Below are 13,787 nucleotides of genomic sequence, written 5' to 3'. Positions count from 1 at the left end.
CAACACAAACAATGTATATGCAAAAGATGGAAATGAAAGTCAGAGGAAAGTTTGAGTTGTTTCCAAGACACTGTTGAGAGATTATATGAATTTTGCCATCCATTTCTGCCTGCTGCAGTCCCAAACAACTTATGGTCTAGTTTACATGAGCTTAGAGAAACAGGCAAGGAAGAAAGAATGAGTACAATAGACTGTGAGGATACCTGTTGTTCATACAAAAAGGAGAGCAGCAAACTGCTCCATCTGCCTGCTAAGAACAGGGGAAGTCACAGGTTTGGAAAGCACCTCTCAAAGCTCATGTAAGATAAAAGGCTCTATTTTTTAGTGGTGGTGTGAGAGAAGAACTTCAGTGTCAGTGGGGAAGGCAAGAGGACTAAGAATTGGCAGTTAGTTGTAGAAGGCAAAAGAAAACCTATCAGGAAAGTTTAATCCTGATGAATTTTTGAGTTTCTTTCCAGTCCTCTTTTTCTCTGACTCTTTGAAATGTATTCCAGGTTGCTGATCTGTCTTCATTTTATTTTATGCTGACTTTCCTGATATCATTATTTTTTTTCTGTTTAGACCAACATATCCCTAAGGTGTCTTTTAGCTTAAAATGCATATCCACAATATTAAAGTATCCAAACCATGAAAATAGTCACTCCTTTTCCACTTCAGTGAAATTTCTGGCTCCTGCTAACTGCCTCCTAAACGTTACTAGCATTTAGAATTTTACTAGGAGGTTATTTAAGGAAAAGGTTTTGAAAATTAAAAGTGTATCTGTTATCTCGCTTTTCTAAATGGATATTTGAAATAGAAGTCATTAAAAGGATGGCAAAAGGTGTCTTAAATGATTATGTTTGAGTTTTGGGGGAGGGGTGGTGGTGTTAAGAGGTTGTGTAAATTTCATATATGCCACTGGAAAGAAGAATTATTTCTGGATTCTCTGAGATTCCCAAAGCAGAGATGAGCTGTATGAAGATCTCCTCCCCATCTAATTAACGCACTTTGGATCCCAGTGGGTTGGAAGTGATGCTCACTGATATAATGGGATGTGGGAAACAATTTGCATTTGGCACTGGAGAAGGCATCTGTTTTTTGTTAATTGGATAACAAGGCAGGAAAGCTATCTGATGTGTTAATTCGTTGGTCTGGCATGTGTTGAGATGGGGTAAATGAGGATGTTCTGGCACTGTGTGGTGAAGAAATATTCCCAAGTCATTTGTGAGCCAAGGCAGTTTTAACAGGGAAGATAATCATGGTTTGTAAGTTTATGGTGACCTAACGGTGATGTTAAAGTAGAAGAGCATGAGCAAATTTATAGCATGACTGCAGATGACAAAGAGAAGCAATAGATATGCAGGTTTCCCTTACAGAGAAAAGGGATATAAATACACAGAAGCCAAAGTTCAACTAAATAAAGAGAATATTATGAGATATATGTCTCTTGATTGCTGTTGATTATATAAAACCAGTAGTTTGGGCATTAAAATGATGTAGTTCATTCAGGTTTTCTTCTTATTATATTTTGAGTACCTGTTACTTACTGTATATTGCCAGATCAAGAAGCTGGAAAATCTAAAAGGGGATGGCATACTCCCTGGAAGGTTTTGCATTCTGTAAGTGCTTCTTTCATTTGACTGACATAGAACACTAACTTTATTCCTTGATTTCTATCTCAGTAATAGGGTCATTTTTGCAATAATTAGAATAGAACTAATGACAAACATACCTGTAAAAATACGAAAAATTAAGCATCACTTTCAGTGTAGGGTAATAATCTACATCCAGCAGCTCTCCAGCCCGAGCTTTGATTTCCTCCTCTGTATTTAAAGGGAGAAAAATCCTTTGACCTGGTTTAGATATTTGTGCTAGGAAGAGATGTATTTCACTTTTATTCCTCTGGCAGTAGAGATGATGGCAACGTAGACCCTTCACAGAGGCCAAGTCTGCAGGTCTGAATGGCTTATTTATTCATACGCACTCATAAACTGTAACCACATAATCCCTTTGTTTTCTTTGAGAAACTAGATGTGCTCAGTTCTGTGTTAAAATATCTCTGATTCATCAACATTCTTTCTTGAAAATGAACAATAGATTGGAAAGCAGAGATGCAGTGATAGCCATAAGTTAGTCCTAAGAGGTGAAATAACATCGTATTGCATATCTCCTGGTGTTTCACTGGTGTTTTTGTGCATAGCAGCTCTTGAGTTGATTTTAAAAGGTGAAGTGATTCAGAAAAGGAAGCTCTGTTTTTTATTTAGCGACGTCTACTTCAATAATAGCAAATAAACATAACATTAATGTTTTGGATTAAAATTGAAAACAGAGAATCATTGTGGAATTCCTCCAGCAGATATCCTGCTTGATAGAGATGATAGCTGTGATTGATTGATAAATCAAAGATGTAAGTTCTAGTCTTGGGTTTGTCAGCATTTTTCAGCATGACAAGAGGTTATATAGGATGGGAGATATTGCATATCTATAATGTGCATCTTTGTCAGGCTCTGAGTGCAATAGGACTAAATGGCAGCAGCAGACACCTCAGCTGGGATCTCAGCCCTCTGCTTTTCAGTCCTAAAACTCTGCTTAAGCTCAGTGAAAGTATCCCCAGCCCAGGTTTTGCTTTTCCTTAGCTCATGGCTAGTTTTGGCCTTCTGGATGAGTAAAAACTCATCCTTAGTCTGTCTGACTGATGAGTTTTTCAAGACGTGAACCATCATTCACTATATGTTCTATAATGCTCTTCTGTGAGAGAGTTCTACAAATAAGGAGGTGGTCCTTTTCTGATCAGAAAAGGAGCTAAGCAAGGAGCAGAGTGTGGTCAGGAGTCTGGCATGACTGCAGCTGACAAAGAGTAACAGTAGGTGCACAGGATGTCCCTCCAGAAAGGAAGGAGAAGAGGTCAGAAATGATGAAGCGATTCCTCCAAACTGTTCTTCACATGGATAATAAATGTCAAAGAACGATGAAGTATCAGGAGACGTGGAAAAGGAAATGGACAAGATACTAAATACTTGGAAAAGCAACAGCAGCAACAACAACAAAAATGCTGACCTGGAAGCCACCAAGTCAAGCTGTTTGACAAGTATTTGAAAGAGAGATCAGCTGACTCATTGTGAATACTATGGCAGGCTGCTTTTTCCATACCACTTCTATGACAAATGCCTTCAGGTTTCAGATGTTTCCCAGAAAACACTGTATTGAGAAGGGGAGAGAGAGTGCATGATGCTAAAAGAAATGTACTAGACAATTGGAGGAAATGCTTTTTAGATAGCTCTTAGATACTGTGTTTATCTTCCTACCTAATAAAATTAATTTTCCAGGCCTACGCCTGCTTAGTGAGCCTGTTCTCCTCCTGGACCTTCTCCACACTTTGAGTGTCTGAACTTTGCTGCCAACTGATTTCCTTAAGAAAGCTCATGCCTGCCTCGTGTCTTTTCTCAAAGGAGAATTAATTATCAAGTCACTGAGAACACGGGTACCAACTCTATTCCAAAAGTAGTTGAACTAGAAAGCTGATGGCATGAACATACTCCATTGTCTTTAGTTACTGGCAAAGTAAGGAGCTCCATAGCTACCAGTCATGTCAGACAATGCTATTTCCCTTGCTTGAATGACCAAGTCTTCAGCTACATCTGGGTCGGTCAAGGGCAACGTTTTAGGTTGATGGAGAAAGATTTGATTTTGCAATTTGGTCAATCATGACCCACTCAATGAGAGAAATGTTATAATTTCTTAAGCAAGTAAGTGCACTCACAGTAAAGCCTTTCCATTAATAATCAGACAGAAACACTAAAGAACTTCTAAAATAGTATTTTCATTCATTGGCCATTAAATTTTTCCTTTGTTTATTTGTATGATTGGTGCGTGTGTGTCAGTTCTCTAATACGTTGAATAAGAATGCTCTAAAAGGATGTCACAGATCTTTCATGCAATAGTCAAATGAAGCTCATTCCTTGCTTATTTTGAAACAGTTGGTAAACAATATGATCTGAGTTCTTTTCCTGTTGCCACCTTGAAATTACAAGGCCAAGACCGACATCCAAGATATTCTTGGAAAGGTCAAAACTTGTTGCAGGATTTACTTTAATAGGAAGTGACTTAAATTCAACTTTGAAAAACCATTGAAATGTTTCCTAGCTCTGTCCATTTGGGTTGGCAGAGGCATGAGCACACATAATGTACGCATCATAAAAACTGAGGCATGTATAAAAGCTTACTCTTTACCAATGTTTTGACCAGGGAATGATCCTAGTTTTGCTTCTACTTCTGCATTTATAACTCTCCCCAGAAAGTCAGGGTTTACATTTGGAAGTCTATTTCTTTTCCTATAAATTTCAGTTGCTTATCAGTTGAAATAAGAGGCTAAAGGATATATTAATCATTGGGTCACCATGCCCATGAAGACTGTGGAAAGATTAAAAGAAGAATATGAAGTTTTAGCATCTTTCTTATTCATCTTTCCAAGATGATGTTGAAGAAAATCAGCTCCTCCAGCATATGGGAATGTGAAATTACCATACTGACTGTGCACAAGAGTGGGATATCTTCAGTCCAAATTCAGCTGGCTAAGATGTAGGTAACTGAAAATGTGCTAGACACCTTAGGTATGCTTTGTAGTCCACGGAGATAAATAAGATACATCAGATTTATTTTATTAGGACAAAATAAACTGATCCTCAGACTCCCAAGCTACTCTATTGAGTGAGATACCTGTTAAATGTGTCTATGTTTTATGTTGAATATAGATTTAATTTGATGTACCTTAATCTGTACTGAGATTTTGATTTAAATAGAATGCATAATACAAGTTGCTAGCAACATATAAAGTGATTCATTCTAAACAGAAGCTACTGCTGAACCAAGATCAGCTTTTGAGATATCTTCCTTGTTTGTTTTGTTTTTTTTTTTAAATACAAAGAACATTTAGGGGTGCGAGTGAAAACACAGATGAATTTTAGAAACTGTGTGTAAATGATATCTTCATCCCACCTCATTTCCAAACAGTAATGATGTTAGTAAGAATACATAGGGTGACTAAATACCTTCTCTTTCTGACTTAACCTCCAGTGTGCAGGGAGAGGCAGGTGCATCCTGCCTCTAAGCCAAAGTGCCAGTGCACCAAGAGGACAACAGAAATGCAGCTGTGTCAATTTGTACCACCTAAGCCAGACAATTTGCACTGAAGAAACACATCTAGGAATTTTAGGTCCATCTCTCTCTTGTCTGCCTGCTCTTTAACCAACTTGCTTAGCTGAGAAGTCTAAATATCATTTCTGACTGTAGTCAACGGTCTGACAATGAAACCTCACAGCAGATGAACTTGCAGAGCTCATAAGTCACTCTTTCTTTCAGAAGAGGAACTTATAAAGCTTTAAGGAGTTACAGAATGGCCTTTCTGAAGACTAATGATGGCTGAGCTTAGCCTTTAGCCTTTCCTTAAGAGGCAGAATATACCCCAAAACCCAATTTCACTGCCTTCCCTTATTCTGGGAGTATTCAAGAGATGATCATACCTTCCTCAACCACCATTCTCACTCCCAAGGAGAGATGTATTCTCTCTCCACACTAGGAAATATCCAATATTTGGAAGCAATATCTATGTGTGAAGCTGATAACTGGAGAAAAATAAATAAACAGAAAACAGACAAATTAACAATTCTACCTTGTACTTATCTGAAATCTTTTGGACCTCCTTAGTGTTAAAGTCCCTTTCAGACATCAAATTCTACCAGGGTCCTAATTATTGAAGCAGCAGCCTGCCCTCACTTTCCTTAAGCCCAGTTCCTGCTATTACCAGGGAGGTAACTATGGTTATTGAGGTCCAAACCACAGACTGATCTGGGCCAGTATCTTGTTTCCATAAATGGCCATTTCCAAAAGCAAATACCTCAGAAAGAGTTTAAGAATAGACAAAGCACGTAGTAATAATTCTCCAGATACTCTCCCAGCCTCCAAGAATTTACAGCTCAGTATTTCCTGAATCCTGGAAGCCTATCTTTCTACGTGATCATTTCCCATGGATGCTACTTCTGTGAACTCACTCAGTTCACCCCCAAGTCTGTACCAATTCTGAGTATCCAAAACATCCCATGGTGAAAAGCTCACATAGGCAGGAAGGATAGGAAATGTTCTTTGAAGCAATAATCCTGTTTGGTTGTACTGAAAGAAATTTTCTATCTTGCAAGGAAGAGGAAAGAAAAAGCTTCTATTCTGATGGAAAATAAACAAACCAAACCCACCAAAATTTATGGATAAACAGTCACAAAGAGGGAGGAAGAGATTTGGAACTGAGCTTGTCTCTGTGACATGGAGTAACACGTATCTTTGATGAACAGGAGCATCCAGTGCCAGTGACCACTCCTTGGCTTTAACACAACCCAGCTGGGCACAGCGCCCCGTCATTGAGCTGCTCCTTTTCTGAGTCAGTGACCAGATTTGTCCTCTGCATGAGTTGGCAAAGGTGGCTCTTGGCATCATCCATGTTGCATTGAGCGGCACAAGGAGGCTCTGTGGGATGCTCCTGGGATGCTCCCTCCCCACCTACTCCTGCAGCAGATGCAACAGCACAAGTTCTGCACGAAAGCAAGGCTTCTTTCATGCCCCTACAGCTGTACTTCCCTCCTTTCCTATGCATCCCTGACCAAGGTCATGGAGAGATGACAACAGTTATATCACAGGAAACACAGCCACACTTTGACTTTTCCTCCCTTCTTGGGAACAGGGAGGTGCAGCTGTCACTGAAATGAAAACTAGGCACACCAAGCAGCCTCCCATTTTGACCTGGATCCTGCAGAGAATCTGGGGCCGATCCAGAAGCTTAGCCCAGCTCATCCAAACACAGAAAAAATGTTTTAACCTCTCAACGAAGAGAAGTACACAGAGGTTTCTTGGGCCTTCTAAAGTGCAAAGTATGTTCTGGCTCTCTCTTTCTGGAGGCTGAAGAAACCTCCTGGATTCGTGGCAAGCACAATGTGATGTTGGGGCAGATGTTGGGCCAAGATGACAGCTTACCTTGCCACAGCTTGGTGTGGCAGAGGTGTGAAATGCCTGCAGGAGAACCATGCTGTTGCACATGGTTCTGTGTGGCCTGCATGGTGCAAGGCTGGTCCAGAGGTGCCATGGTGTGGCAGCCCAGAGTTGCTGTTTTCCTATTTAGGTTGTACTGAAGAACTGAGCTTAAAAAATACTGTGCTATCCCTCCCTGCTGAGAAACCAGTCTCCTAGAAGGTTCCTGGTGCCTCACAGAGAAAGACAGATAGGATTATTTCAGCTCTTTCCATGAAAAGCTGTACCTTTGGTACCATCCTTCAGGTACATGAGAGGTGCTGAGACCTTCAGACTGGGCATACATCCCAGACGATTGAGAAATGGATTCAGAGGAATCCATGTAAGCAAGCCAGGAGGATTTGAGTAAACCAAGTGTCAGAAGTCACCAACTTTTTCCACCTGTCCCCACCCTTAGCTAATACTTTGCAGCCATGTCACCTCAGGGAAAGCTGTGCAGATGCATCCTCCTTGCTCAGGAATAACAAACACCTCTGAGGCAGTTCCTTCTCAAGGCCTACAAGGGCAATTCCTCATGTGTTTCACTTCTTGACTCATTTCCTGTTTTTCTGCCAAGGAAAGAGAGCACCTGGTGACCAGCAAGTGCCAAAAGTTGCATCTTTGGGTTTTAGAGGAGGGTGTGGGGGGAGTTACTGGATCACCAGACGTCTTCACTTGCAAGGAAAAACACCACCTGATCTGAGGTTTGAAGCTCTTTGTAACCTTCTCAGATACATCCCAACCCCATCAGTTCCTGGAAGCCTGAGACTCAAGGGCCATACTCTAGTTTTAATGACAGAATGGCACCTGTCACACTGAAGGATGGAGTGGCACTCTCAGTCCCCCTAGCCCAAATCATGCAGCATGACGGACATATGACTGAGAAACTAGACATAGATGTGTTATGCTCCCCAGTGCTTTTCCACCTTTAGCATGGGAGGTGTCACCATCCTCCTGCTTCAGGAGGAGGAGGTGGGAGAGAGGGAACTGCTTTTCCTTTCCTCATGCAATGACAGGTGCTATAGGCACAACTCTCACTGCTCCCAGTCCTTCTTGGTCACACCAGAGGAGGAACAATCTCCCTCCAGAGAGAAGAGTGTCACAAAATATCTTACTTTTCATCTCCATATGCTATAAAAATACACCCCCCCCCCCACTCCCACCCCCCCCCCCCCCCAGGCAGCGCCAGTGGGCTCAGCTTGGATATCCAAATGAGGAGCCAAAGGAAAGGCAGAATTAGACAGGATGGCTGTTATTAAATGGCTGTCCCACCATGTGACTCAAAGCAAGCCTCCAAGCCTCCTGAATTACGAGAGGCTGTTAGTGCCAGCTAATTAGCAGCAAGCTAATAGTTCAGATGCTGGAGCCCCTGGCTGCAAGTAAATTAAGAAAGAACAAAGGAAATGAAATCTACTGAATAGGAAAGTTATTGGGGGCGGTAGCACAGGACAGTTCCAGGAATAAACTTAATAGGCTTAGTAGTATTTAGGTGTAGCTAACAAGAGCTGAGGTTCACATGCTGCTTGCTAATTTATTCTATCCTTTTGACTAGAGGCAAAGAGAAGGGACAGAAAATGAAGAAACTCTCAGAGTAGAAGACAAGGACATGTTATAATGTCTTCAAAGAGAAGATAAGCTACTTCAGGAAACCTTTAGACATTTACTTCCATATGGTTCTTTCAAGAAAAGTGAAGCAAGCTGGAAAGAGAAGTAGGTCATCAGGTTGGGCGCTGCTAGAGGAATCCGTCTACTGTCCTTCCCTATAAACATGAGACAAGTCACCTAACCTGGCCCATGCCTCCATCACTCTTTGTTCCTCCAGGCAGAGCATTTGCAATTAGATTTCCTTCCCCCTTCTTAACAGGTGTGTGTTTTTAAACTACAATAAAAAGAGATATTCTTGTTCCTGACCTTAAGGATTTCTTTCTAATCATTGCCAGTCCTTTTTATTCATAATTAGTAAACAATCTTCTTGAGATAATTAGCCTTTAAAAAGCATTGTCACAGAAAAGAAACAAGACTGAGGACCACGTTTCTTTGAGCATCTTAAATTCATTACTCCTCCTGGCCTTCAGAAGATCTTGGTCGAGAAACCACAAAGAGTCTGGTCCCAACAGCTCCTTGGGGTGTTCCAAATCTAAGCACATGAAGACAAATACATAAATTCTTCCTCCCTTTTAGCCCACATGAAAACTGGGTTACCAGCTCTTAGGCCTTTACTTCTGCCATGATTTACATCTTTGCTCAGACCCAGACAGAAAAGATACAGCAGAGAAAGCATAAATCATGGCAGTACTCTATCTACTCATCAAATCTGTCAGTTTTCCTCCCAGATTCTCTCACTTCAATTGCCATATATTAAAGCAAAATCTTCTTGGATGACGTCTTTAGCTAAATTTTAGCAAATTTTTTTCCAGCTACAAAGTCAAGGTGAATCCTCTGGAATCTCACAGAAGAAAGAGTCGTTTCTGCTGCAAGGTCTCTGCAGAATGAAATCTTCATGGGTAACTTCAATTTTGCATGTTTCATGGTCAGATAAATGATAATTCATCAGGGAAATGTGGAATTTATGTCATTTATTAGCTTGCTTGCTGTAGCATAACAGTAATAATATATGAGCAGGTACAAATTAATGAAAATTAGAAATATATTTATTAGCTTTGGTCAGGGAAAGAACCCACAATTAAGACTAGTAGCCTAAGGAGTTCAAAGTAAATGGCTCAGTTATAGTACCTGTAAGTGTGCGTAGTCTTCAGATGTATGATATGCTCTGGCTTAGATAACTCTTAATGGGAAAGAAGTGAGCTTTGACCTTGCTGTTGGGGTGGACAAAGACCATGCTCATGCAGCCATGTAACTGACAACAAGTTTAAGCCACATTACCTTGATTGTATGTTTGAGCTTCAACTCCTCATGGTGAAACACTGCTGTAGGCATGCCTGGTTACACTCTGTCATCCTTGTTTGTGAGGGTGGAGAACTGAAGGAATTTTTTGGTGACAAGTCAATGAAGCTTTCTTATTCGGTGGGAATACAACAAATTCCTTCTTTACACATTGGAAAGGTTTGAGTTGACGGGAATGTTCTGAGAGCTGAGTACATCCTGCTTATCGTGGTTCATAGTCTTTCTCTAGGATAGAACAGAGAACAGACTGGACATGAACATTCACCTAAACTTGACCTTCCCAAACACTGATGTGGCACATCTTAAAATCTGCCATACAGTTTCCATGTTACTAAATGATTTTGCAAAGACAAATGAGCAGAAAGAAGAGGGAATGAGTCTTGAGGGTGTAAGGCAGGTGGTTTCCAAAGATGGTTGTTGCAACTGAAAAGGTGAAAATATGCAGGCATCCATCACAGCTCTGCAGCTCTAGCACAGCTATACATAAGGGGTTACCATCACACCTCTATTTACTTCAGTTCAGCATTTAGAGGTTCAGCTTAAGTTTCTAATGAAACTTGACTTCACATTTGCACAAACTCTTAAAATTACCACAGCTGGAGATGTATCAGTGAAGTACACTGGATGAATGTGTTTATCTTAAATCATTACAACTGGCTCCACAACTCATCTAAATCTCCAGAACATAGAAGATTTATCTGCTATCAGAGATGGTAGGAACTTCAGGCATTTAAAGTAGACTCTCCTCCTCTGAGTCTAGTTGATATACTGGGAAAAGACATTGGTAAGGTTTGGTGTGTGTTTGAATGTTAAGAGATCCTGCATTTGTTTCATTTTAAATTGTGTTTGTTATAAGAGTTTAACAGAAATGAAACTAAAATCAAAAGCACATCACTCAGTTATTAATCCAATAATTAGTAAGGATCCCCAGAATCACCACAAAGGCAAGTGACAGCTCTGATGTCTAAACATGGATTTGGCTTGCTCTCCATAATCAGCCAAGCTGGAAAGCATGGGCCTGCGTACTTACTTTCTCAAAGAGAAGTATTTCTTTACATGATTCTTTGCTCTGCTCTGATTTGTACTGCTTACATTCCACAGAATCAGATTTCTGACCATGGTTAAATCTCTTAATCACCAAAACACTGGGCCATGGGCTGAGAGCAATGCACCTGCAAATCAGCCAGAAGAATAGTAACACGGCAGTCCTGTAAACCCATCCCAGATGAGCTTGGTCAGTGCAAGACTGGAGGGATTCACACTTGGTAACTATGAGTAATGTTGTTTGGGATAACACTGCAATGAAAAAGATGTCCATTCATGGTGAGCTCTGAAGTCTAAGGACAGCTACCTCACAGGGGATAGATAGAGTAACACTGTGCTCTAAGTTCCAGTATGCCCTGCTCCTGTGTGATAATTTCCTTATGGGTTTGAGACCTTGTGTTGCTTCCTGTGCTGACATTCCTGCCAAAAAGGGACAGCAGTGTGGGTGTCCATGAAGACAGACAAATTTACACAACAGGTTGTCCTTCTCCATTGTAATACATGCTTTGCATCACAATTTTCCTCCTCCATTGCTCCCAGCTGACAAAGGCTCCCCCTTAGCAAGCTGCAAAGCAGCCCCTGTTCAGGAATGTCATTACTAGAGGGGCTTTAAAATAAAGCAGGGCACACAAAAATGTGATGACTTGTCAAAAATGCAGGCTGCGAGGTGTTTAAGGCATGAATTTCCTCTTAATGAAGCCTCGCTGAGGGAATATTGCATTCAGCCTAGAGTGCGAGCGATGATGTATCACAAATTTATGGCTGTCCCCCAGCGTTTCCCAGAGTGAGGAAGGGGGCATGAAAATAGCCACACAAGGAAGGGGTTGTAAAATCACCGTCATTCAAACACTTGCTTGGCCCCAAGCCATATCTGTCAGGGGGTTTCAGAGCACTGGGTTGCAACATGGCTCAGCAGGAGTACCGATTAGATGCAAAACTTGTGCTGATTTCCCACTTGGGTGGGTAGTTCACAGATGGTTTGGGTGGGTAGGAGGGAGATGGAAGACACTGCAGAGAGTTAAACATCATCATGGGCTGCACAGAAAAGGGGCATGAAGGAATGCACTATAACAGGTTGTCTGTCAGAAAGTTGCCTCCCCCCATTCCCAATGGTCACATTAATCTCTTCTCCCTTAAAATAAATGGCCTGCTATTTCCACCTGGAACAAGACAGGAATAATTGATTCAGTAATGGGGGATGTGAAGTCTTCCCCTCCCTCCTGTGTATGGACAAAACAATCGTAGTTTGAATAGGAAGAGTAAGTCAGTCACCACCTGTCAATGGACCTGATGGATGGACATTTCAGGCATCCTCCAGGGTCCATCACCATGGTGGCCTCCACCTGAGATAGGGAATGACGTATTTCTTTCCTTTACCTCCACCTACAGAACCAATAAAGATACCTGCTTCAGAAAGGTGACTTCAACAAACTCTTTCTTCTATGCTAAATATCCTCAGCCACCAGGTAGCTAAAAATATGGGAATTTCTATTGCTTGAGTGAGAACGAATTAATTCATACAGGATTACTTCAGCTTAAGCAGATAAAGTTTGGAAATGGTCAAGCTTATATCAGAAATACTGTTCATGTCTTCAATGCTTGTACATGGAGACAATCCTGAGATAGGACCATGGCCTCTCTTCTGCCCCATGCTGTCCACATCACTCAGTGACATTCATTTTATTTTGACAACTGATCTTAATGCTTGTGTGGGTTCATGGAGCAGGAGATACGCTGCACTTATGGAAGGAGAGGAGTAGAAGTGCTTGTTTTGGCAGGGTCCTGAACACAAAGGATTTGCTCTGCAAGATACCTGCTGCTTTGGCATCATGTGGTAAAACACTTTCATGTATAACTCCTGGAATAACCCTTGGGAGAAAGACAGGACTCAGAATGGTACAGAAGAAGAGACCAAAGTGTACAGGGTTCAAAAATCTTCCTTTCTGACTTCACACTCACAGGTAACTTCCATATGTGAGATCAGGATCTGGATTAGAACTGACACAAATGTGAGTGACCAGTTGGAGTGCAGAGACTGATTTTCTTTGGACTGCATTTTTTAAATGGCTGGGTTTCACCTTCCCTCCCTCAAGAAGCAGAAGGTACACGTTGGTCTATGCTCATCACCATTTGACATCAATAGTTGAGACAGCCCCATAAAGCTAAAAGTGGATGTTCATTATGCTTCTTTGACTACTACATAACCTTTCCCTCCAAATCATTTATTGTTCTGTGGACAAAGCCATCTCGTGGTACTTAGAAGTATGAGACCATCACAGGAAATATCATTTATTGCAAAAAAAGGAGCATTGTATCTCTATTTTACCATGAGGGATGCTGAGATACAGAAAGGTGAAGCAGGTCACACAGCAGGTCACAGGGATTAGAATTCATGTCTCTTGATTCTCAGCCCAAAACCTAATTTGGAGTAAAATCTGACTTGACAACATCCTTTTAAAGCCTGGAATTTTACAGTAAAGTGATCAGTTCTGACTGGAGCACCACACCAACGTTAACAAATGAAAAAAGGGAGAAGTAAAAACAGCATGGATGCATTCAACTAAAGGGTTGCTCTCAACTCAAAAAGAGAAAAAATGGTGAAAACAAACAAACAAACAAAACACCATAAATCTACAAAACATTCTCAAGTGGAAATCGGACTTCTATCTCTTCTGATTCTCAATCGTTTGAAATCTTTTGCAGGTAATTTGAAACAGCTGACATTTTCCCTACATGAAAGAATAAACATTTAATTTGCACTGCCGATGTGGGAAGAAGAATTCTAATCCTATTTGCTCAGCCTCAGCAGA

The 13,787-nt window shown here is 41.0% G+C and overlaps 1 long non-coding RNA gene across 3 annotated transcripts in view; it reads right to left on the bottom strand.

Annotated features, from left to right (window-relative positions):
* The window catches only part of LOC146762186 (uncharacterized), a 77,163-nt gene that overhangs the window by 49,490 nt on the left and 13,886 nt on the right, over positions 1-13,787 (bottom strand). For all 3 annotated transcript variants that reach the window (XR_014943248.1, XR_014943250.1, XR_014943249.1), the window contains exon 2: positions 9,913-10,158. This is a non-coding gene — a long non-coding RNA (uncharacterized LOC146762186). The remainder of the gene's footprint in view (positions 1-9,912; positions 10,159-13,787) is intronic.

The sequence above is a fragment of the Coturnix japonica genome, chromosome 2 (assembly GCF_054131305.1).
Source record: "Coturnix japonica strain WE chromosome 2, WE-NBRP24, whole genome shotgun sequence".
In the NCBI taxonomy this organism is placed as follows: Eukaryota; Metazoa; Chordata; class Aves; order Galliformes; family Phasianidae; genus Coturnix; species Coturnix japonica.
The sequence above is the reverse complement of the archived record's forward strand: the minus strand, read 5'-3'. Positions and strand labels throughout refer to the sequence as shown.